The sequence below is a fragment of the Arachis ipaensis genome, chromosome B10 (genome assembly GCF_000816755.2).
Source record: "Arachis ipaensis cultivar K30076 chromosome B10, Araip1.1, whole genome shotgun sequence".
Classification (NCBI taxonomy): Eukaryota; Viridiplantae; Streptophyta; class Magnoliopsida; order Fabales; family Fabaceae; genus Arachis; species Arachis ipaensis.
Window position 1 is genome coordinate 57,640,772 of NC_029794.2, and position 24,379 is coordinate 57,665,150.

The 24,379-nt window shown below is 37.5% G+C and overlaps 1 long non-coding RNA gene across 4 annotated transcripts; it reads right to left on the bottom strand.

Moving 5' to 3' along the window:
• Positions 9,003-13,468, bottom strand: LOC107622161. Of its 4 annotated transcripts, none has more exons than XR_002356070.1 (10): positions 13,129-13,468; positions 12,543-13,010; positions 12,205-12,389; positions 11,961-12,097; positions 11,755-11,789; positions 11,344-11,467; positions 10,194-10,304; positions 9,812-9,871; positions 9,333-9,470; positions 9,003-9,234 (listed from the first exon to the last, which is right to left on the bottom strand). It is a non-coding gene; the product is annotated as an uncharacterized LOC107622161 (long non-coding RNA). The 4 variants fall into 4 exon arrangements; XR_002356072.1 differs by having other exon boundaries at positions 12,876-13,010; positions 13,129-13,465; XR_002356071.1 differs by having other exon boundaries at positions 12,800-13,026; positions 13,129-13,465.

Genomic DNA, 24,379 nt, shown 5'->3' on the forward strand with positions numbered 1-24,379 from the left:
GCCCCTACCTCAAAACGTAATTCCATAACCCAAACGTCTCACAGAGTCCTTTCCGCCTCAACCCGAACTGACGGCAACCAAAACCTCAGCTCCCAGTCACGTTTGCAACAATCTCAACAACTCTAATCGTAACATACAACAACCGAAACTCAATCGTATAGCAATTGATGCCGCAAAACCATAGTGTATGAAGCCAGAATAGTAACTAGAGAGCTTTCAAATCGAAAACGCTTACTGAATGAAGAAGGAACAACTGAACCGGAACAGCGGCGGTCTCTGAACCGGTTCAACGGCAGCCTGGCAGCCACCTCAAGCGGCAGCGACGGCAATTTCCGATTGCGCCAACTGAAACCAACACGCAGTGACTACGGTATTCTCGGAATTCAAAAAGGACAGAAACCACAATTAAAACCCTTACCGGCACCTTTTTCCGGCGACGACAGAAGTAGCCAGAAGCTCCGGCGGTGGTCTCGGAAGTCGCAGAACCACTCCTGACGGCCAGAATTCTTTTCTGACGGCGGCAGTTCCGACGGAGGCGGCGCCGGCAACGCGAACGGCGGCCGGGCGCGGTGGCTGAACTCCCAGCACACCTTCATATCTCTCTCGTCTGCTCTGCTCCCGAACTCTCTCTCTCTCTGGCTCTGCCATAGAGGACGGCGACTGACACTGCGGTAAGGTTGACGGCGACGCAGCTCAGCAACGGCGGTGACAGCAGCGTTGCCCTTCTCCTGCGCGTGCACGCACACTCCCTCTTCCTCGCGTCGGGCTCCTGCATCGCACCCCTCACGTTCGCAGTTCTGGGTCTGGCGCGGTTCAATGGCGATCGAGGACGAGGTGCGGTGGCCAACCAGCGCTTCCTTCCTCTCCCCTGCGCGCACGAGCTTTCTCTCGCCTTCGTGACACTCCTCAGGCGACGGAATGGGGTGATGGTGGCAGAACCGCGTCTGGGCAGGGATGAACGGGGCGGCTTTGACGGCGGCGCTTCTTGCGTACGGCAGTCCGGCGGTCACGGCGGCAGTACCCAGCCGGCGGCGCCGATCCTTTCCCCCTCTCCTTCTCTTCTTCTGGACCAGTCTCCATTTCTGATTTTTCCCGTTCTTTCTTTCCATGTTTCTGTGAATGAGAGGGTGAAGGGAAATAAGTGGGGTGCGGCTACTGGGTTCAGAGGGGGAAACGGGTTCTGGTTAGGGTTTTCAGGGTTAGGATTTTCCTTTTCAAAAATTAGGGTTAGGGACATTTTAGTAATTTCACTTAAAAATAGGTATAATGTAGTAATTAGAAATAAATTCTAATTCAACAATAATAGTGTATAAAAATACTATTTGCTCATCAATTTTACAAAATCGTTTTCAATAAAATGTCCCAACCAAATAATTAAAAGTAATATACTTAATTTTTTCATATTTCAAAATAGCAGTACTAATATTTAAAATATTTCTTATCTAGCCCAAATCATATAAAATTCTTATTATTTCACAACTGTCAACTTTATAATTTGAATACAGGAAAATAATCCAATAATTGTAAAATTGGATAATAATCATAACGTATCTCAAATTCAATAAATCAAAACTTGGCTTAATTATCCTCAATAAAATGATTTCCGAAATTAAGGCTATAAATAACTATATGATTTGAGACTTGATAATAATAAGACTTTTCAAAAGTTCTGGGTCTTACATAGGCAAGCAAAATTAATGATAATAGTCAAGGCACAAAGAAAAGAGACAATGTGATTGCATTAATAAGTGGATTGTGCATGGTATATTCCATGAAAGGTAAGTGGCCACACCAAACTTAGTGTGATACTTTTATTTTAAAATGATGCAAGTACCTAGTAAAGGTTAAAAATCAAATTGTTGTATGACAACACCAAACTTGTTCTATGCAATCTCATGCCAAATTATTTGAAAGTAAAACTAAGTAAAACAAGAAATTGTTACCAAAGGTTGGGTTGCCTCCCAACAAGTGCTCTTTTAATATCATTAGCTTGACATATTGGTTCTTAAATTTTCTTCCTCTTCTTCCAATTGGTTAAGATAAATGACTTCAAGGGAGAAGAAGAGAAAATTGATGCCCCTAGATTTGATTGCCTCCTAACATGCCTTCTTTTGTTGTTATTAGCTTGATTCCTCTTGCTTGTTGGGGTGGGATTTGTATTGCTTTTTATTGACCTTCTCTTTTTCATGGATGTTATCTTTTATTTCTTGGTCACAATCCTTCTTTGAGTGCTTTTCTTGATTGCTTTCACTTCCTTGATTTCAAGACTTAGGTGTTGTGTGATGGTTGGAGTGTTCTCTTCATCAAGAACCTCTTGGATTGATAGTTCAATTGAATTATCCACCTTACAACTCTCTACTTCATTGGAGTATGGACTCCCTTGGTTATTTTTCTCCCTTACAACCTCCTTCTTTATTGGGATTTCACTTGGTATAGGGACCTCTTTTTCTTGCTTTTCCAATTCCTCCCTTGTACCCAGCATTTGGTCTAAAGCATTTCAATGTTCTTGAAAGAGATTTCTTGTTCTGCCCAAAGATTTTTTCACCTCTTCTCTAAAACTTTCAAGCATGGATTCAAGTTTTGAGAATCTTTGGTCTAGAGAAGTTTGTGTGGGTTGTGGGTTTTGGAATGAATTTTGTGTTGAGGCATACTCAAGTGGTGAAAATTTTTGATATGAAAAATTTGGAGATGAGGTTGGACAATTTTGCATAAATGCATCTAGAGATGATAGCTCTTGATGAATGGGATAGAGAACATTAAATTCCCTTTGGTTTTGACCTTCCCAATCATAATTTGGATAGTTGTTCCATTCATAGGAGTATGAACCATTTTGAGACATTGGAAAGTATCCCATTTGGTTTGATTGCTCAAACCCCATCATTCCTTGATCTTGATATCCCCAACCACAATTAGTATAGTAACTTGAATTATTTTGTGGTGGTGGTAAATATCCCATGTGATATGATGAACAACAATTATTTCGTATAACTACGGGCAAGTGCACCGGGTCGTATCAAGTAATAAAACTTACTATGAGTGAGGTCGATCCCACGAGGATTAATGGATTAAGCAAGCAATAGTTGATTGATTATTCTAGTTAGACGGTTCAATTTTGAGTGATAAGTAAATAAGGAATGTAAATGACTTGAAATTAAATGAAAGCAATAAAGAATAAGAAAGTAAATGACAAGAATGTAAAGTGCTGAAAATTAAATTGCAAGAATGTAAATGACTAGAAAGTAAAACTAAGTGAAGCATTTTTACAAACACTTGGAAGACATAAATGTACAAAAGTAAATAAAGCCATAAATGTGCATAAGTAAATGACAAGAATTTAAAGCGAACAAATAAATGACAAGAATTAAAGACAAGAAGTAAATAACAAGAATTAAGAATGAAATTAACGTTGATATCAAGAGATATTGCATTCTTAGGATCAATAGTTTTCATCTCCTCTTCAATCATAAAATCATTGATCTCTTGGCAAATCATAAGTGATTGAATTCTAATTCTTTGGTAATTCAATCTCTCTTAACATGATTAATTACCAATTCTTTGATCTAATTGCTCATGAGAAGAGATGAAGATTGGTCTCTAATTTAGAGCCACACAATCGCATAAACCCAAGGTTTGGGATGATTATATGTCACAATATCAAATATAAACCCAAATTTACTCAACTGTGAGAAAGATCTTCAAGCATGATTCTATGATTCATTTTCCAAGGCTCACATAGAATCCAAGTGAACTCAATTTATTTCCCAAGACAATTGAATTCTTGAATTAAGAACAAAGATCTTTCTAAAGAAGCAATTGAAAGATAAATTGAAGATAGAAAAGAAATCAAATTAATCCATTGAAAAATAATAGTGCTCTCTTTCCCAATAAAGAGAACTTAGAAACTCATAACTAAAAAAAATTACAAAAATGTGTATGAAAGAAAATAAAAGAGAGGAAGAGGATGACAGTGGGGTGTGGAGTCACCTCCACCCCCTCATAGTGTGTCTAAAATGATGAATCTAAGGTCCTATTTATAAGCTACCTAAATTACAAATTCAAATGAAATTACAATCAAATGCAAATTTTCTAACTACTTCTAGATGTTTCTTGTGGCCTTGATTTATTGTTAATTGTGGCTTGACTTGAGAATGTGAAATTTTAATTCTCTTTTTAGAGGCTTGAAATATTGAAGAATAAATGAAGAAATTGGGGTATTGGAAGTGGCCCAATGTGGAGTGTCATGGTGACACTTTGGGCTTTGGCAATCTTGCAATGTTGAAAGATGGGGTCGTTCGCGGCCCTAAACTTCACGTCCACTATAAACTATTATATATAATTGGAAAGCTCTGGAAGTCAGCTTTCTAAGTCGCTAAAAGAGCGTCATTTGGACCTCTCTAACTCAAGTTATGACCTTTCGAATGTGAAGAGGTCAGTCTGGCGTGTTTGCAAGAAATTGTTTTACGCCGATTTTGTGTCGCTAAAAGAATAGCGATTTGTACCCTCAAATCTAGTGTTCACTATAGAGTGTTAAACATGGTTGAAAAGCTCTGAAAGTCTACTTTCCAATGGCACTAGAATCATCGCATTTGGATTTTGTAGCTCTAGTTATTCTTGTTAGAGTATAAAGAGGTCAGGGTTACCAATCGTCTTTGCTTCTCTTTGAGTTTGTTTCCAACTCTTTTTCCACCTTAGGAGTGTACTTCCTCTATTAGTACTTTTGTTACTTCTTTTTCTATCATTTTCTATAAAATTCATTAACTCAAGTAATTTTAATTAAATCACCAAAACACTTCCATAATTAAGCATTATGAATTGATTTTTTATATGAACAAGTATAGAAAAACACAACATAATGCACATGCATCACAACACTAAACTTAAACTTTGCTGGTCCTCAAGTAAATAAAGAATCATGCAATACAATTTGACAATCCAAGGTGAGAAGAGTAGCAATTTAATGTTCATGGTTGGCTAGTTTACTATGTATGCAACAATCACAAAAGAAATTTAAATGATTGATGTTTCTATCTAACTCACTTTATGAAATATTCTCTTTATATTCCTTCCTTGAATCAAGCTTTTCATCTTTTTCTTAGCTTAGCTTCTTGGGTGCTTTGCACCATTAGTTAAAAGCTTCAACTCTAAATGCTTTATTTTCAAATATTTCCACTTGATACATAAGCACCACAAGCATTTAATTAGAGGACTCTTTAAGCTCAATTGTTCCTTTTCTTTACTTTCTTTCTAATCATTGATGCTTAGAGCCTTGAGTTTTGAGGGAGTGCTTTGCACTTGAGCCTAGCCTTGATTCTAAGTGTTTTGTTTTCAATCTTTTTGCTTGATACATAAACACCACAAGTACTTGATGAATGAATTGTCATCGGTACTCAGAGCCTTAAACTTTCTCCTTTTTCCATTTTTCTTTAGTTGACTTAATTGATTTGCTTCTTCAAGGTTTTCAAAATTTCAAAAATTTCATAAAATGTCCTAGATGAAAACTTCAATTAAACAAATTCAAATGCAGTTGAGCGAAAATAGTCATACCAGCCTCCCAATACTTATATGCTCATGCTAGATTCTTCTTTAATTACCTTGTTTATTTATGATCATGATGCTTAATTATTTTAACTCACAAATTTTAAGATGGTAATTATGATGTAAAAGCAACATGTTACAATTCAAAATCAAACTATACTTTTTCAAAAAGAAGAACACACGTGCATATAAAAAAATAGAAGACAATCATGAGATTGAAAGTATAGAAAATAAATAAGAGGAAAAGGAACTTAACCACCTTGTAGTTCATCTTTATTGTTGTTATTTTCCTTATATTCTCTCCCTCCAATACCAAACTTAGAATGATTGCTTGTCCTTAAGCAACAAGTGAGAAAAGTGGTGATGGAATTGTGAATTAATCATGAATATCTTAAAACAATGATGTAAGTAGTGCATGTGTTTAGGCAAGTAAAACTAAAGATAATAATCAAGGCACAAAGAAAAGAAACATTGTGATTGCATTAATAAGTGGGTTGTGCATGGTACATTGCATGAAAGGTAAGTGGTCACACCAAACTTGGTGTGATACTTTCATTTTAAAATGATGCAAGTACCTAGTGAAGATTGAAAATCAAATTGTTGTATGACAACACCAAGCTTATTCTATGCATTTTAATGCCAAATTATTTGAAAGTAAAACTAAGTAAAGCAAGAAATTGTTACCAAAAGTTGGGTTGCCTCCCAACAAGTGCTCTTTTAATGTCATTAGCTTGACATGTTGGTTCTTGAATTTTCTTCCTCTTCTTGTAATAACTGGAATAACCGCTTTAATAAAATAATAATTTAATTTTCCGAAATAGGTTCAAAATATAGAAATGATATTTTTAAAATAAAAAGGTAAAATTTGAATTCAATAAATTTTTCTGAATGGAAAAATGTATCTTTTGCCAAAATTTTTTGTAAAAATGCATACCGACACTTAAGCCGGCAGTACCGGCTCTAGTCTGTCCGGTACGCGCGTATTTTGGAAAATAAGATTTTTGAAAATTGAATTTATTGTTTTGAAAGGACAAAGAAAATTTATTATCAAAAACCGGGAGCTAATCTTAAAGGTTTTGACCCAAAGTCGGACCAAACGAACCAAAAATGCTGCGTGGTTGGACTGGACCCAAGTTGGGCCTAAGCCCAACATACATAAACCCTTAAATGAGCCAAGAAAGCTCATTTTAAGCACAAAGAGGGAGAGAGGGGCGCTAGTTTTGAGAGAAGAGAGGAGGAAGAAGAGCACTATTCATTTCCTCCTTCTTTTCGCCATATCTTGAGCTACGGAGCTCTGATTGATGAGCCGTTTGCAGCCACGCAAAGCTCTTGTCGAGCTCTTCATTTCTATCTAAACAAAGTGGTAAGAAAATCACCCTTTTCTTTCTAGTTTCTCTGCTCTATGTCATTTTCAAAAATGGCTTGTTGGGTTATTAAGTTTCTTTGTGTTCTTATTGTTTAGGTGTCATCTAACTTGGGTGAGTAGTGGGTTTTATCACAAAACTTGTTGGACAAGGTAAGATATCACTAAACCCATGTGTTTAGTTGAATGCCATAAACCCTAGATTTGATTCTTGTTGTTTTTCATGATATAGAGTGTCCTTGGTGTTGTTTGGTGTTCGGTGAGGGCTTGAACGCTTGTGGTAAAGTGATTTTGTGCGTGAAGGATAGTGGGCCAAGGTATGGTTTCAGTTTTTTTTATGTAATATGTAAAGTTTCAAGACACTTAGGCTAATAGACTCTAAGTTAAGATTGAATGATGTTGGTTCATGATTAATTATATGTGAATTTATATTTGATGATGAAGAGGATGATATGGGGTCACTACAAGAAAAATACCCATTCAACCACACTTTTTTTAGGCTACATTTGAAAAGCGTAGCCTCACTACAAAAAAAAAGAGTTTAAAATGGCATTGATATTACGGCGGTTTTAAAGAACCGCCGTAATACCCGGTTATTATGGCATTTTTGCTTACTGCCATAATTAACTTTGGGTTTGGTGGCAGTTCTGGTGATTATGGTGGTTCAAAACCGCCGTTTTCACATGTATATAAAAGAAAAGAACTGCATCCTAATGCCAGGGAATTTTGGCCAGTTTCACTGACCTTTTCTTTACTGTTTTAGGGTAGTTTCATGCATTTTCTTAGTTAATAAGCAAGTTTTGGGTAGATAATCACTTACATCTTGATTCAAGCAAATATTGTGAATTTCATATGATTTTATGAGAATTATGCATGAATTGAATGACAAATTGGATAATGCATGTCTCATAGCTTGGATTAGAGCTTTGATGCACTTTATTTGCTTGATTTCAGGACAAAGGAAGCAAGGAAGAGCCACATTAGCAGCCACGTTAATCTAATTAACGTGACCACTAACGTGGAATGGGAATAAACTTGCAACGTTAATGAGAAAAGTGATTGCCAATAACGCCTTTGAAACCATCATGGCCCATGTTAATTGCCACATTAACTACATTAACGTGGTAGTTAACGTGGAGAGAAAGGGAGGTCCAGCGTTAGTGGTAAAAGTGAATACCACTAACGCTCCAAATTGGCAATTAGCCACGTTAAGAGTCACGTTAACTCAGTTAACGTGAACTCTAACGTGGAAAGGGAAGACAATGCCAATGTTAGTGACACTCACCTTTGTCACTAACGTTGGACTAAGCCCAATTGGCCACGATAAGAGTCATGTTAACTACATTAACGTGAACTCTAACGTGGGAGGAGCAAGGAATCGCCAACGTTAGTGACACTCACCTTTGTCACTAACGTTGGACTAAGCCACTATGAGCCACGTTAGTTGCTACGTTAATTGCATTAACATGGAAGCTAACGTGAAGGAAAGAAATGATGAGCCAATGTTAGTGATACTCACCTTTGTCACTAACGTTGGAGATGGCAATCACCACCACGTTAGTGGCCACGTTAAGACAATTAACGTGAGAAGGGGCGTTCAGAGCGTTAGTGACAAACACTACAAGGTTTTTCTTTATTTGTGGCAATTTTTTTTTTATTTGTGGAGGTTTATAACCCCCACCAAATGGTTTGTGGAGGTTTCTAAAACCCCCAAAATTTGAGGTGCCACGAGGTCTTTTGTGGGAGTTTTTAAAAACCTCCACAATCTATTCAGTGGGGGGTTTTGTGTGCTTTCAGTGGAGGTTTTATATTGGACTTTTGTGGCAATTTTAAATCACTTTTGTGACGGTTTAAAACCTCCACAAATCTTGTAATTATTTATTTATTTTTAATTTCAAATCAATCATTAATCTCATCTCATTTACATATTCTCAAATTAAAAATTTATTTTTTAATATTAAAATTTAAAAACTAAATTTTTTATAACACAATTCCTCAATATAAAACATAACTCTATATATAAAAAAAATTTCCAATATCAATAGTTCCAAATATAATTGCATATGGTATTGCTACATAACTATTACTATTTTTCTTTAAAAAATAAAAAAAAAACAACTTCAATATTTCAATATTCTAATATTTCAATATTCTTCAGGTGCTGTAACACCAGAAAAACATAGCAAGAAAATGTCATGATCCAAAGAAAAAAAAAGGCACAATTAGAGAAACTGAAGTTCCGACCTTCGGGCCCAATCCATAAGATGGTCAGTTGGTGGTTCAGTTGCCAATGCTAGTGCTCCCAAAGTATCCATGATAAGATTCACCCACAAAATCTGTAGAAAGAGCAATGAATATGCAGACAACAGGGATATCAGCTGAAACATAAATTGAGGGGCAAAGCCAGAGAGCAAAACACAGGGAGACAACAGACCTGCACTGCATTCAGTGGGACATCACCAGAGGAAACAACAGCAACAACATTTATAACAAGAGCTGCTACATTTACTGTAAGCTGAAACTAGATAAATTTCTGAATATTTGCATACACAGAACGTCCCCGTCTCACAACCTACAACCGCATAGATTTTGAAAGATACAAGAGTTATGCTCAAAATATCAAATTCATTTTTAGCTTGCAAAACACTATACAAAAGCAATCCAAAACGGTGCAGTTCAATTATATACAAACCTTTCATTGGTTGGCATATTGAATAACTACCTAAATACCCATATAGTAATGCCAGAAATAAATTATTTTTTAAGATGTAAATACTATCCATAAATGATGCATCATTTATTAAGATAATTTAGGAACAAAATAGATCTCTCAAATTGAAAAAAAATAGGTCCAACCTTTACAATGGACATGGTAATTTAACAATTTTATCGAGGATGATTGAAAATAAGTACCTTAACCCCATATTTTTGGCAAAGCTCCACTGAATCTTTGACTCCAGGTCGACAAGGATCCTGCATGTCAAATATGAGATTAAGAATAAGATATTTAACCAGCAGAAGCGTATCTTAGAGTCAAATGCTATCATAAGTTAGAGTTTATTAATGATTTCTGTGTTAAATGCAAATGCACAGAATCCACTTACAAGATATTGGTTGACATAGACAATTGTAATTAAGCAAACAGGTGAAATTGGCTGCTATAAATGAGTGTGCAAAACACAATAAACTTTATATAAACATCAATGACAATGATAGACATGTATTCAGAGGAAATACTTGCCTTCAGACCAACAATAGCTAACAAAACAAGACTATCTTTTGTGTATCTTCAAACCTTTTCCTCATCCATGTCTATCAATTGGTCATTTGCATCAATGTACCGTGGACAACAGGCTAGGACAATCTCAGTAGCACCTTTCCAGTGTATGTGAACTTCAGAGTCAGCCTGCAAACAGAGATAAAATTAACTTCCTTAAAATGTTCCCAAATTTCAAATCGATGAGAGTTCAATCGATATCTTCCAAATTCCATAGAATCAATGAAATTTTGTGCTCCTAATGTACCTTGAATGCATAAGGCTTACTATATACAACCTAAATTAAACCTTCATATATTTATAATTAAATTAAAGTATATATTAGCAGACAATTTTTTCTTTTACCTGATTGGCAATATACTTAATATTCATTGTGAAATGTGAGAGAGATAAGATTAATTAAGTTTTCTTATTGACATATATGTAATCAATTATACAATATGAGTGGAAGTTAAGTTTAAAATATATAATTGGCAACATTCGTATCATGGATCAGATAATAAGGTTCTAACTTCTAAACAACCACAAAGCTAATAGTTTAAAAATTTAAATTAATTAATCGTATCATTAGGCGACCTGGCATAAATAGGATATACTATTATGTATCTATACAATATTGTAATTATCTTCCAAGCAATTGGAACTAGTAGATAGCTTCTCATCAAAGTTTTAACTTTACTAAAAGGTGCTAAAGGAACCGCATGAAACTTGGAAAGTTGAAGGGTTAGTGGATAGTGAAGTCTTTAATCTCTTTTGTCTGAAAGCATTTAAACAACCCGAACCTGCAGAAGGATTTTTGGATTTGTCCAAAGAAGTGATCAAGTATAGTGGTAGTTTTCTATTGGCACTTAAAGTATTGGGTTCCTATCTTAATGGTAGGCCTATTGCGGTTTGGCATAGTTCTATTGAAAAGATAAAGAAGTCTTCACATCTGACATTATTGATGTATTGAAAATAAGCTATGATGGTTTAGATTCTATGAAAAAGGATATTTTTCTAGATATTGCTTGTTTCTTTAAAAGACGGGAGAAAGATTATGTAACAAAGATATTAGAAGGATGTGGTCATCAGGCTGTAATTGGTATTGATGCTTTGATTAATAGAGCATTGCTCATTATAAATGAATATGATCAGCATTGATGCAAAATGCAAATGAGGAACAACGTACCTCCAGAATAGCATGGAACTCTTCCTTAGCTATCACAAGCCTATCGGTATCACTTGAATCAACAACATAGATTATTGCTTGAGTAATTGGAAAGTAACACCTCCAATAAGGCCTAGAAAGAAAACTACAACAATACACCAAAAGCAAAAAGATTGGTAAAAGCAATGGAGACTACACATAAAAGAGAGTTATATTCAGTAGACTACACATAAACACTAAGTGCAGCAAGTTCAAGATAGTTTGGTCTCCTAAGATATTCTCCGTAGTATTGCAAAATAAAAATTCATAGATTTAAGAAGCATTATTAAAAATAACTAAATAGATAAATATAGTAATAACAAAATAAAAGACAAATGGCAATTAATCAAAAAAGTTTTGAGAATGAAACCAAATATTCCATTCAAAACAAACCTTTTGGAACAGAGGGTAGCACTAGAATAGGAAGCCTGCATGAAAAAGTGAACAACAGTATATAAGTAGAGATCATACTGAAAAACAGAAGAAAAATCGAGACAAAAATAAGGAACATAGCTTATCCTTCAAGAGTATGAAGATTATTTCTTTATGTAATGCCACAAGCAGAAAGCAAATATAGCAACTAGTATGATCAAGCTTACTTGTTCCGCATATAAGACATTATTCGACCCTCTTTTAGAAGGCTGTGATCTCCCAAAACAACAGCAACAACATCATAACCTCGAAGGGTCAAGCTCTCATAAGCAGAAACTGTTCCAGAAATGTGCAAATAGCGGACCTAGAAAAATGTGCAAGCCTTTTGCATTAACATATAAATTGAGACATATATTCATTTGAAATTGAAATTGTAACTAAGGTACCAAAATTCTGGAGCATCAAATTCACCTATATAAGTCACATTAAAGTGATCCAGAAGCACCAGGACTCGCAACTCCACCTGCAGTTTCCACCACACATATAGAAGTTATTGAAGACTATGGAGAATTGTTGCTTCTCTCTGGAACCCTTTAGATTCTTTTCCACCTGCAGAACACTTCTATAATATCTATGGACATGTTTTCATGTTGAACCTACAAAGAAAGCATAAACAAGTACAGCTTAGTTGTAATGTTCATACCATTCAAATTATTAAAAAAATACTTAAATATTATAATTATCACTGTAAAAATTGTGAATATTTAACTTTGTTCTGATGTGAACATTTCTTGAATATGTATTCTAACCTGATTTCTGAAAATATATAGATGTAAAAACAAAAAGAAAAGAAAGTGTTCAGCTCCAAAATTTAACTCCAGTTACCAGCTTCTGTCAAATCTGATTTGGAGAGTAAGGAACCAAAATGGAAGATACATAGATAAAATAGTTCAGTAAATTAAATGCTTTACTTTTATCTAGTAACTAACTGGAGTCAGAGAACTTTAACCACAGGAATCACTCCACACGAAAACAAATGAAAACTGAAGAAGAAAAGAAAACAGACTGAAATAGTGGCTCGATTCAGAAGCTTTCAACGCGGCAACTACAGCGGCAAGAAGTCCAGGTGCAAAAGCACTCACTTTCTCAACCTCATGCTCAAACAGCAACAGCTTCTGAACGAGGTCTTCTTCCGTCACGAGAGAAGCTTGGAGGTGCTGATTGCTGAACCAAAGCCGGAATAGCTCCTCATTCAAGAATCACGTTCACCACTTCCTCTGCAAGACACAACCACTGAAGGATTTACACTAGAGACATGCACGACCGAATTTGCCAAAAATCGAAACGAAGGGAGCAACGCGCTAGGAGATCGAGGAAGAGGAACGAAGGATTTACCGTTTTTTGCAAGATCGGCGAGCGCGTGAGTGGCGCTTGGCGGCGGCTCGATCTGACTCCTTCCATGAGAAAGTGGAGTTGAGGATGGAAACCTGCTCTTGGACCTCGGCAAGGATGGCGTCGCAGGCATCGCCGGTTACTCTCCCTCTGATCTCAGATGCTACGGTGAGCTTGATGACTGAGTGACAATGGCGAAGAGATGAATACCGCGGTGGCTAGTAGATCTAGGGTTCATTCTCAATCTTCTCCTTTTTTGAATTTTTTTGGACAAGTTTTTGGTTGGAGTTAAATTTGTTTGGGTTTACTCAGAGTAGGTTAGGGATTGGATATTGGTTTAGAAAATTGGGCTTAAAAAGTTTAATCTAACTTTAATCAATGGGGTTTTATATTTTGCCATAAATAAAATATATTATGGAGGTTTTTTAAAACTTCCACTAAAAAACTCCCATAATCAAGTAAAAATCTTGTAGTGAAAGGTAAGTGTCACTAACGCTCTCGAGGCTAAGGCATGCCCACGTTAAGAGCCACGTTAGTTATACTAACGTGGACTCTAACGTGAGAAAAAGGGGGCTAATTGTGATGACAAGTCATCTTAGCCTAGTTTTACTAGTCTTTTTCCTTTGTTTTCATTTAGTTTTATGCACTTTCTTAAGCCATAAGTAAGCCAATTGGGTTGAATTTCATGTTTCCTTTGATTCAATCAACCAGGATAAATTGATGCATTTTCATGAGTTTTTGTTCCATAATTGCTCATATGACAAGAAGAAGAACAACTCTCATGATTATGGCATAGCTTTGATACAATTGTTGATTGATGATAGGTGAAATAAAGCTTGGAAGAAGGTTGCAAGAATAGGCTTGAAAAGAGGGATTCACGTTTGAGCTAACTTTTGCCTCAAACGTTAACTCAAACGTGAGAAGCAGAGGAAGAACACCCTGGAGAAGAACCAACGTTTGTGCCAACGTTTGACCTCAAACGTTGAGGCAAACGTTGGCTAAAGAAGAAGCATGGGAAGGCAACGTTTGCGCCAACGTTTGCCTCAAACGTGAGGTCAAACGTTGGCGCCACAAGAACAAGCAAAAGCACCCCTGGAGCAAACCGATGTTTGCGCCAACGTTTGCCTCAAACGGGAGGTCAAACATTGGCGCCATAAAAGCAAAGAAGAGCACCTCTGTTTGATGCATTGAGTGAGCCACGTTTGCGCCAACGTTTGCCTCAAACGTTAGGCCAAACGTTGGCCAAAAAGAAATGCATGGGAGGAGCCACGTTTGAGCTCACGTTTGACCTCAAACGTTGGCTCAAACGTGGATAACAGCAACTTGGCCGAGCTGCATAATGTCACACACGAAGACGTTTGAGTCAACGTTTGCCTCAAACGTTGACTCAAACGTGAATGGTTCATGGCCCGGTTCACTAATGGATTTCTTCCCAACACCAAGAACAATCAACGGAGGCTATTATCAACCCAATTCCATCAAGGCTAAAGGCCCAATTCAAGGCTTAATGATCATTTGAAGAAAGTGTATAAATAGCTTAGGATTTGAAGTTTTAGAGGAGCTTTTCTTTTTAGAGTTTTCTTGAAGAATTTTCATAGTATTCACAGTAAAGAACTTTTGGGTTTTGAGCTGTTTGGAGATTCTGAGTTTTGGGGAAGGAGAATTGAATTCTCTTCCTCTTAGTTTTCTTGTTTTTTCAATTTCATCTACACTTGTCTTGAATCTTGGGTTGAAGAATTGAGGAAATTCTGTCTCAATCTCATCTTGAGATCTCTCTCTGTTTTGATTTACTGCATCATTGAGAATTTGCGATTTCACTTCTTTTCTTCTACTGCTGGATCTTTACTTTTCTTGCAATTGAATTCTGAATTTGGATCTAGGAAGGCATTGAGATCTAGACTTGGTTATCTAGTCTCTTAGGTCCTGAGATCTAAAATTTCCTTTTATTTCTCTGTTGAACGCTTCTTCAAGCAATTTACATTTTCTGCTTGAGATCTACTGCAATTAAATTCATCTTTTACTTCCCTGCTTGTTGCAATTTACTTTTCCTTGTTTAATTCTTGCAATCCCACATCCCTGACCCATTTACAATTCAAGCCATTTAAATTTCTTGCACTCTAAGATTCTGCAATTTACATTTCTTGCGTTCTAAGTTTCTGCCATTTAATTTCTTGTTCTTTAAGATTTAGTACTTTTATTTTCTGTTCTCTTTAATTTCCTGCAAATCACCCACTCCCCTTTACATTCTATGCAATTTAATTCCTGTCAACACAATTTCACACAATCAACACTTGTTTGCTTGACTAATTCAACCACTAAACTAAAATTGCTCAATCCTTCAATCCCTGTGGGATCGCCCTCACTCCCGTGAGTTATTATTACTTGATGCGACCCGGTGCACTTGCCGGTGAGTTTTGTGTCGGATCATTTTTCGCACATCAAAGAGCAACGTTATTGGCAAAGGTAAACGCCAATAACGCTTGTGATGGACCAAGAGGCAATGTTAGTGGTTACGTTAGTGCCACTAACGTTCAAGTTAATGTGAACCATCTTGGGCTAGGAACGTTAGTGAAAAAGGTGATTGTCACTAACGTTCTTGAACCCACATTTTCACTTAATGTTAATGCCACTAACGTCCTAGCTAAAGTCCATGCCTACTTCACACTTTCTCTGCAAGTAAAGCTGAGCCCACTGAAGATTCCAAACTGCTTCAACTCAAGATCCAAAGGCCCATATCCAAGACTTGAAGAGCCAACTAGAAGATCAGAAGAGTAGTATATATAGGAGTAGTTTTGAACTAGAGAAGAACTTTTGGATTGAGAGAACCACTCTCTGTATAATTTTACTTTTTCTGCAACTTCTAGTTTTACTTTCAGAATGTATTTTCCATCTTTACTTTCCATTCCCAGAGCTATGAACAACTAAACCCCTTTCATTGGGTTAGGGAGCTCTATTATAATTTGATGGATCAATAATAGTTTTTATTATTCTTCTTCTTTCTTTTCTCTTGATTTTACTAGAAAGCTTTCAATCTTCATCCAATTGGGTAGTTTTCTTGGAAAAGAAGCTATTCATACTTGGATCTCTTCGGAACCTTGGAAGAGGAATGAAGGGATCATGCTAGAAATGCTTTCTCATGTTGGACCAAATTGGGGTTTGGATGGATATAGTGACATATAATCCTACCAACATTTTGATTTGGGAATACATGTGGTATAATCAGTGACCACACTTCATCTCTTCTCATGAGCAATTAGACCAAGGAATTGGCTATTGATCAAGATTTGAGAGATTGAATTACCAAGGAATTAGAATTCAATCACTTAAGATTGCCAAGGAGATCAATGAATGCATTGATTGAGGAAGAGATGAAAATGAACTTGATCTGGAGAATGCAACATCTCCTGAGCCCAATGAATTCTCCATTTCTGATCTTACCCATTCTCTTTATTTTCTGCCATTTACTTTTATGCTGAATTCCCCATTTCCCATTTAAGATTCTGCAATTTATTTTCTGTCATTTATATTCAGTTCTTTATTTCAGCATTTACAATTTCTGCTATTTACTTTCCCACCATTTAATTTTCTACAACTCTTAAATCAACTTTTGCTTAGCTCAACTAGAACATTCCTCCGATTAAAGTTGCTTGACCAATCAATCCCTGTAGGATTCGACCACACTCTTGACGACAATTCAGTATACTTGCCGAGGGAAATTTGTTGAGAGACAAGTTTCTGTGCATCAAGTTTATGGCGCCGTTGCCGGGGATTGATTTTGTATCAACAATGATTAAATTAGTGGATAACTAGATTGAGTATTTTTCTTTTGTTTGATTTAATTTCTGTTTGAGTGATTTACTTTCCGTTTTAGTTATTTTCTTCCCTATACCCCTACCCGTTTGTGGTGTTCTCTTATTTGTTACAATTCAGTTCACTAACCCACTAACTGTTTGATATATTGCATCACTCACACTAATAGTATTTCTGACAAGAATACTTCCTGCATTTATCTCTTTCTTGCTTGTGCTTTGTTGGTTGTATGACAGGTAGAAGAAGCGGGGCTTTAAATTCTTTTGATTCTGAACCTGAGAGAACCTTCCTTAGACTAAGGAGGGAAGCAAGAGGAAAGAGAGTCATTAGTGTTGAGGAAGAGGAGGAGTATTTTGAACCAAACATGGATGAGAATATGGAGAACCATCATGAAGAAGAGGCTCACAACCATGGCAGAGAAGGACCAGTGCATCATGCTGGACAAGAAAGAAGAGTTCTAGACTCTTATATCAATCCAAACCCAGGAAACTGTGGAAGTAGCATCCAAAAGCCAACCATACATGCCAATAACTTTGAACTAAAGCCACAGCTCATCACCCTTATTCAGAACATCTGTTCATTCAGAGGAAGTGTCCAAGAAGATCCCAATCAATATCTCACCACATTCCTGAAGATATGTGATACTGTGAAGTCTAATGGTGTTCATCCTGACACCTACAGACTGCTTCTGTTTCCCTTCTCACTCAAGGACAAAGCATCTAAATGGCTGGAATCCCTCCCGAAGGAGAGTTTAATAACCTAGAAAGATGTGGTGAACAAATTCTTGGCGAGATTCTATCCTCCTCAAAGAATCAACAGGTTGAGAGCTGAAGTACAAACCTTCAGGCAACAAGACGGTAAAACTCTCTATGAAGCATGGGAGAGGTTCAAAGACCTAACAAGAAGGTGCCCGCCAGATATGTTCAATGAATGGGTGCAGTTACACATTTTCTATGAGGGTCTTTCGTACGAATCAAAGAAGGTAGTAGACCACTCATCCGGGGGATCTCTGAACAAGAAGAAGACTATTGAAGAAGCCATAGATGTCATTGAGACTGTAGCTGAGAATGACTACTTCTATGCTTCTGAAAGAGGCAACACTAGAGGAGTGATGGAGTTAAACAACGTGGATGCACTGCTAGCCCAGAACAAGATGATTACCAAGCAGCTGGCCGATCTTACCAAGAAGATGGAGAGGAACCAAGTAGCAGCAATCACTACCTCATCAGCAGCTCAAGAAGGAGTGAATACAGAGGCAGAGGGTGATCAGGAACAAGCCAACTACATTGGAAATTCACCTAGGCAAAACCATGATCCATACTCCAAAACTTATAATCCTGGTTGGAGGAACCACCTAAACTTTGGGTGGAAAAATCAACAAGATCAAGGCCAAGATCAGAGACGCCACAACCCCAACAACAATGCAGCTCACCAACATTCCACACAGAGATCATATCAACACTCACCTAACAACACATCTCAACATCCATACCAAAGCCAAAATGGCCCTTCTCATCCCTCCAATCTCAACTCACCATCATCCGAAGATAGACTCTCAAGGATTGAGACCCTACTTGAACGAATATGCAAAGAAGTCCAGGACAGTAAAATGTTCTGAGAGGAAGTGCGGTCCAATATGCAGAATCAAGATGCTGCCATCAAGAAACTTAAAACACAAATTGGCTACCTATTCAAGTAAATTCCCAGCCATAACCTGTGCAGCAACACCGATCCAAACCCAAGAGAGGAATGTCAGGCTATCACCCTCAGAAGTGGGAAGGAATTGAAGGAAATTTCCAAGAAATCACAAGAGAATAACTCAAATGAAGGGAAAAAGGAACGAGATGAAGTCCAAATTCCCATTCCCAGTTCACAGCAAAAAGGAGAAATGCTGAAACCAGACGTCCCAAAAGCTCTATACCCTCAGCAATTGAAAAAGAAGGGGATGACAACCAATTCTTAAGATTTCTGGAAATCTTCAAGAAACTACAAATCAACATACCCATTGCTGAAGTAATAGAGAAAATGCCGCTCTATGCCAAGTTTTTAAAGGAATTAATGACCAAGAAGAGAAGCTGGAAGAGCAATGAGACTGTGATACTAACCGAAGAATGTAGTGCCATCATTCAGCACAAACTACCCCAGAAATTGAAGGATCCTGGGAGCTTCCAGATCCCTTGTATTATAGGGGAAATCACAGTGGAGAAGGCTCTGTGTGACTTAGGATCCAGCATAAATCTGATGTCAGTAGCTATGATGAGAAAAATGAGGATTGAGGAGGCTAAGCCAACAAAAATGGCCCTACAACAGGCAGACCAATCGTTCAAGTTTCCTCATGGCATAGTAGAAGATTTACTAGTGAAGGTAGGAGATTTTATCTTCCTAGCAGACTCTGTAGTGCTGGACATGAAGGAGGAAGCCAAGGCCTCCATCATCCTGGGAAGACCGTTCTTGGCCACTGCTGGAGCTATCATTGATGTTCAAAAAGGTGAACTCACCCTAAGATTACACAATGAAAATATGACATTCAATGTGTTCAAGGCCATGAGTTACCCACCAGAACCATTGGGCGAATGTATGAGGTTGGATTTACTGGAAGACGCAGTACAAGAGATTTTTGAAGAAGAAGAACTTGAAGGGTTAACAGAGGAGGAATCAACATCTAGCGAAGAGGCTGCAACAGCAGAGATTCATATACAGGGTGCACCAAAGAAAGAGAATGAAAAAAAAGAAGCACCCAAACTTGAACTCAAAGTACTTCCACCCACTCTCAAATATGCAAACTTAGGAGAGAATGAAAGTTACCCAGTGATCATAAATTCAGCCCTCACCCAAGATCAAGAGGATGAACTACTCCAAGTATTGCGAAAGCATAAGGATGCCATTGGATGGACCCTCGCTAATCTGAAAGGAATTAGTTCGGCCATATGCATGCATAAGATACTGTTGGAAGATGATGTCAAACCATCCATTCAACCCCAAAGGAGGCTGAATCCAGTCATGAAGGAAGTGGTACAGAAAGAAGTCATAAAGTTATGGCAGGGAAGGGTGATCTACCCGATCTCAGTCAGCCCCGTGAAAGTTGTCCCAAAAAAGGAGGAATCACTGTAGTCCCCAATGAGAAGAACGAACTAATCCCCACAAGGACCGTCACAGGATGGCGGATATGCATAGACTACAGAAAACTCAATGAAGCTACAAGAAAAGATCATTTCCCCCTTGCTTTCATGGATCAGATGCTGGAAAGACTTGCAAGACACGCATATTACTGTTTTCTCGATAGTTATTCAGGATATAACCAAATAGTGGTTGATCCAAGAGACCAAGAGAAAACCTCATTCACTTGCCTATATGGAGTGTTTGCCTATAGGCGCATGCCATTTGGGCTATGTAATGCACCTGCTGATAGCACGAAAACTTGCCCTTCAACAAATTTCCCTTCGACAAGTATACCGAATTATCGTCAAGTAATAACTCACAATAGAGTGAGGTCGAATCCCACAGGGATTAACGGATTAATCAATCAATGGTTAATTGATTATCCTAGTTAGACGATTCATATTTGGATGATGAGCAACAGGGAATTGTAAATTGACAGAAAAGTAAAGAAAGCAATAAAGTGCAGAAAAGTAAAATGGCAAGAAAAGTAAATATAAGAACTAAAAATAAAATGAACATTGGGATCAAGAGATATTGCAATCCTCCGGATCAAGTTCATTCTCATCTCTTCCTCAATCAATGCATTCATTGATCTCCTTGGCAATCTTAAGTGATCGAATTACAATTCCTTGTAATTCATTCTCTCAAATCTTGATCAATAGCCAATTTCTTGGTCAATTGCTCATGAGAAGAGATGAAGTATGGTCACTGATTATACCACATGCATTCCCAAATCAAGTGTTGGTAGAATTATAGTCACCATATCCTTCCAACCCCAATTTGGTCCAACATGAGAAAGCATCTCTAGCATGATCTCTTCATTCCTCTTCCAAGGTTCAGAAGAGATCCAAGTATGAATAGCTTCTTTTCCAAGATAACTACCCAATTGGATGAAGATTGAAAGCTTTCTAGTAAAATCAACAGAAAAGATAGAAGAAGAAGAATAAGAACTACAATTGATCCATTGAATCACAATAGAGCTCTCTAACCCAATGAAAAGAGTTAGTTGATCATTGCTCTACAAAAAAATAGAAAAGAAAGAAAGTGCAAAAAAGTAAAGATGAAGATTAAAACTAAAATTGAAACTTCAAAATTCATAAATGAAAAGTACAAAGAAAAGAAAGAAAATAAAAAGTGTGTGAGGGGAAGGAGTCCAAAAACCCCTCTCTAATCCCCCTTCCAGAATATCCGTCTCCCCCAGAATGTAAAAGCTAAGGCCCTTATATAGGCTCTCCTAAATTACAAAATGAAATTAAAAGTAATTTACAATTAAATGAAAATTCCTATTCTAGATGCTTCTTGTGGCCTTGATTGGTTGACACTTGTGGGCTTGCTTCCTTGAGGTTGGGTGGTCCTTGAAAGAGAATCAAGTTGAGGTCCAGGTACTAATGTCAGTGCTAACATTAGCCACACTAACGCTACAAGTGTGGCGTTAGTGCTGAAGTTAGTGTGGCTAACGTCACACTTGCTACCCAGTTGGTGTTTTTGGGGCTTAAAAGATACCTCTGGTTTGTGCTTCAATTTCATGCCCACTATAGAGAATTATATATCGTTGGAAATCTATGAATGTCAGATTTCTAACACAACTAGAATCACCTCAATTGGACCTCTGTAACTCAAGTTATGCTCCTTTGAAGGGGACAGGGTTGCTGGCATAGTGGCTGGCATTATTGGCAAACGTGAGTGCCAATAACGTCCGTGATCAGGGCCGAACATTGCCAGGTTTTGGAGCTCAAACTTAATGACCACCCCATACTATTATATATTGTTGGAAAGCTCTGGATGTCTACTTTCCAACGCCTTTGAAAGCGCATCATTTGGAGCTCTACAGTTCGAGTTACACTTCTTGGAAGGTGAAGAGGTCAGCTGGCCTTACTACAGGTTGATACCATGTTCATCTTTTCACTTTCAAGGCAGGTTTTCTCCCTCAAATTTAGTGTTCACCATGTAGTGCCATATATACTTGGAAAGCTCTAGAATCCTACTTTCCAATGCCACTGGAATCACCTCATTTGGAGCTTTGTGGCTCAAGTTATTTTTGTTTGAAGAAGGTATGGTCAGGCTGCCGGGTAAGACTTTTGCCCACGTTAACTACCACGTTAATGTAGTTAACGTGGAAGTTAACATGGGTCTTTTTGCTTCGCAAACGTTAGTGGAGATCACCTTTTCCACTAACTTTGGCATCTCCCTTTCCTTCCACGTTAGTTCCCACGTTAATGTAGTTAACGTGGAAGCTAACGTGGGTCTTTTTGCTTCGCAAACGTTAGTGGAGATCACATTTTCCACTAACTTTGGCATCTCTCTTTCCTTCCACGTTAGTTTCCATGTTAATGTAACTAACGTGGAGACTAACGTGGGTCTTCTTGCACCTTCGCTAGCGTTATTGGCACTCACTTTTGCCATTAATGCTGCTCCTTCTTCAAAGTTGATGCCATTAATATTCCCACTAACGTTCCAAATTTCCTTCCTTCCACGTTAATGGCCACGTTAGTGGCACTAACATAGCCACTAACGTGGCTCTTCTCTGCTTCTTGTTACCTGAAATCAATAGACTTTTATTCAAATGATATTATGGAATCCTCTTTATGGATTGTCACCTTTGAAGCAGCACTTATTTTCTAGCATTTTTCTTTTCTTTTTGTATCTTGGCCTCGACTCTAGGTATCATGTCTCAAAGCGGCTTTTTAAGATAAGCTTTCAATCAATACTCCCAAACCAGTTAGTCTAAGGTATTAGGTGTTGAAGCACCCCTTAGGATATACTTGCTCAAGCCTCTCTCTTTGACACAAACCCACCACAAGCATGTAACTAGGACAATAACTCTTTGAGTTCTTGTTTCTTTCTTCTTCTTCCTAGTAATTGATGCTTAGAGCCTTGGGCTTGTTCTTTATTTTTCTTTTTCTTTTGTTTTCCTTTGTTACTGCTTCTTGGATCAATAGATGTTTGAGAAATTCCATAATACTTCTCTAAACTTCATTTCCTGTCTATGAGCTCCCATGCAAATTTTCACAAACATGCAACCTCAATACACAATCATACAATCAGAACCTCCACTCCTCTTAATCTTTTGCTTGCCCCAAGATTTATAAAATTCTTCAACATTTTCCTTTCAAAAGAATGATTTTTTTGTTGCATTCTTAGAGATATTGGGTGCAAGTAAAATTCAAGATGATAATCATGATGTCCTAGCAACATGTTACAAATCAAATATCAAATTATGCTTATTCACCAGGAGTAATCACACATCCATGCAAAGAAAATAGAAGACAATCATGCAAATTAAAGTGCTGGAAATAAGTAAGAGGAGAAAGGAACTTTACCACCTTGTATTTTATCTTCATTATTGTTGCCCTTTTCCTCCTATTCTTCCCCTTCCCACACCGAACTTAGAATGATTGCTTATACTCAAGCAACAAGTAAAACAGTGGTGATGGGGTCTATGATGGATCATGAATGTCTTAGAATGAAGTGTGAGTATGCATGTGTTTCAGCAAGCAAGATTAAGGATACAATAAAGGCACAAGAGATACAAACAGAGACATTTTGATTGCATTAATAAGTGGTGTTGGCATGGTACTTTGCATGAAAGTTAAGTGGCAACACCAAACTTAGTGTGACACTGTCATTTTAGAATGATGCAAATACCTAGTGAAGATTGAAAATCATTTTGTTGCATGGCAACACCAAACTTAGAATGCAATCATATGTCAAATTATTGAAAGTGAACTAAGCAAAGCAAGGAAATGTTACCTACGGTTGGGTTGCCTCTCAACAAGCGCTCTTTTAATGTCATTAGCTTGACATGTTGTTCATGACTTTCTTCCTCTTCTTCCAGTTTGTTAAGAGGAATGACCTCAAGAAGAAAGAGGAGCCAGTTAATGCCCCTTGTTTTGAGTGCCTCTCCCCAACAAGCTTTCTTCTGTTGTTAGCTTGTGTAAACTTGCTTGTTGGGGTAGGGGTGGGATAGCTTTTAGTTGACCTTTTCTTCTTCATGGATATTGTCCTTCTTTTCTTGGTCACCATCCTCTTTTTAGTGCTCATGTTGATTGCCTTCACCACCTTGATTTCAGGACTTGGGTGATGTACTATGGTTGGAGCATCTTCTTCATCAAGATCTTCTTGAATTGGTGGTTCAATGAACTCACCCTCTATGCAACTCTCTGTTTCATTGGAGTGTGGGTTCCCTTGATTGACTTCCTCCTTTATTCTTGACCTTTGAATGAACTCCTCTGTTTCTGGAGAGAGTGAAGTGGTCTCTCTTTGTGATCTCAGCTCTTCAATAAAT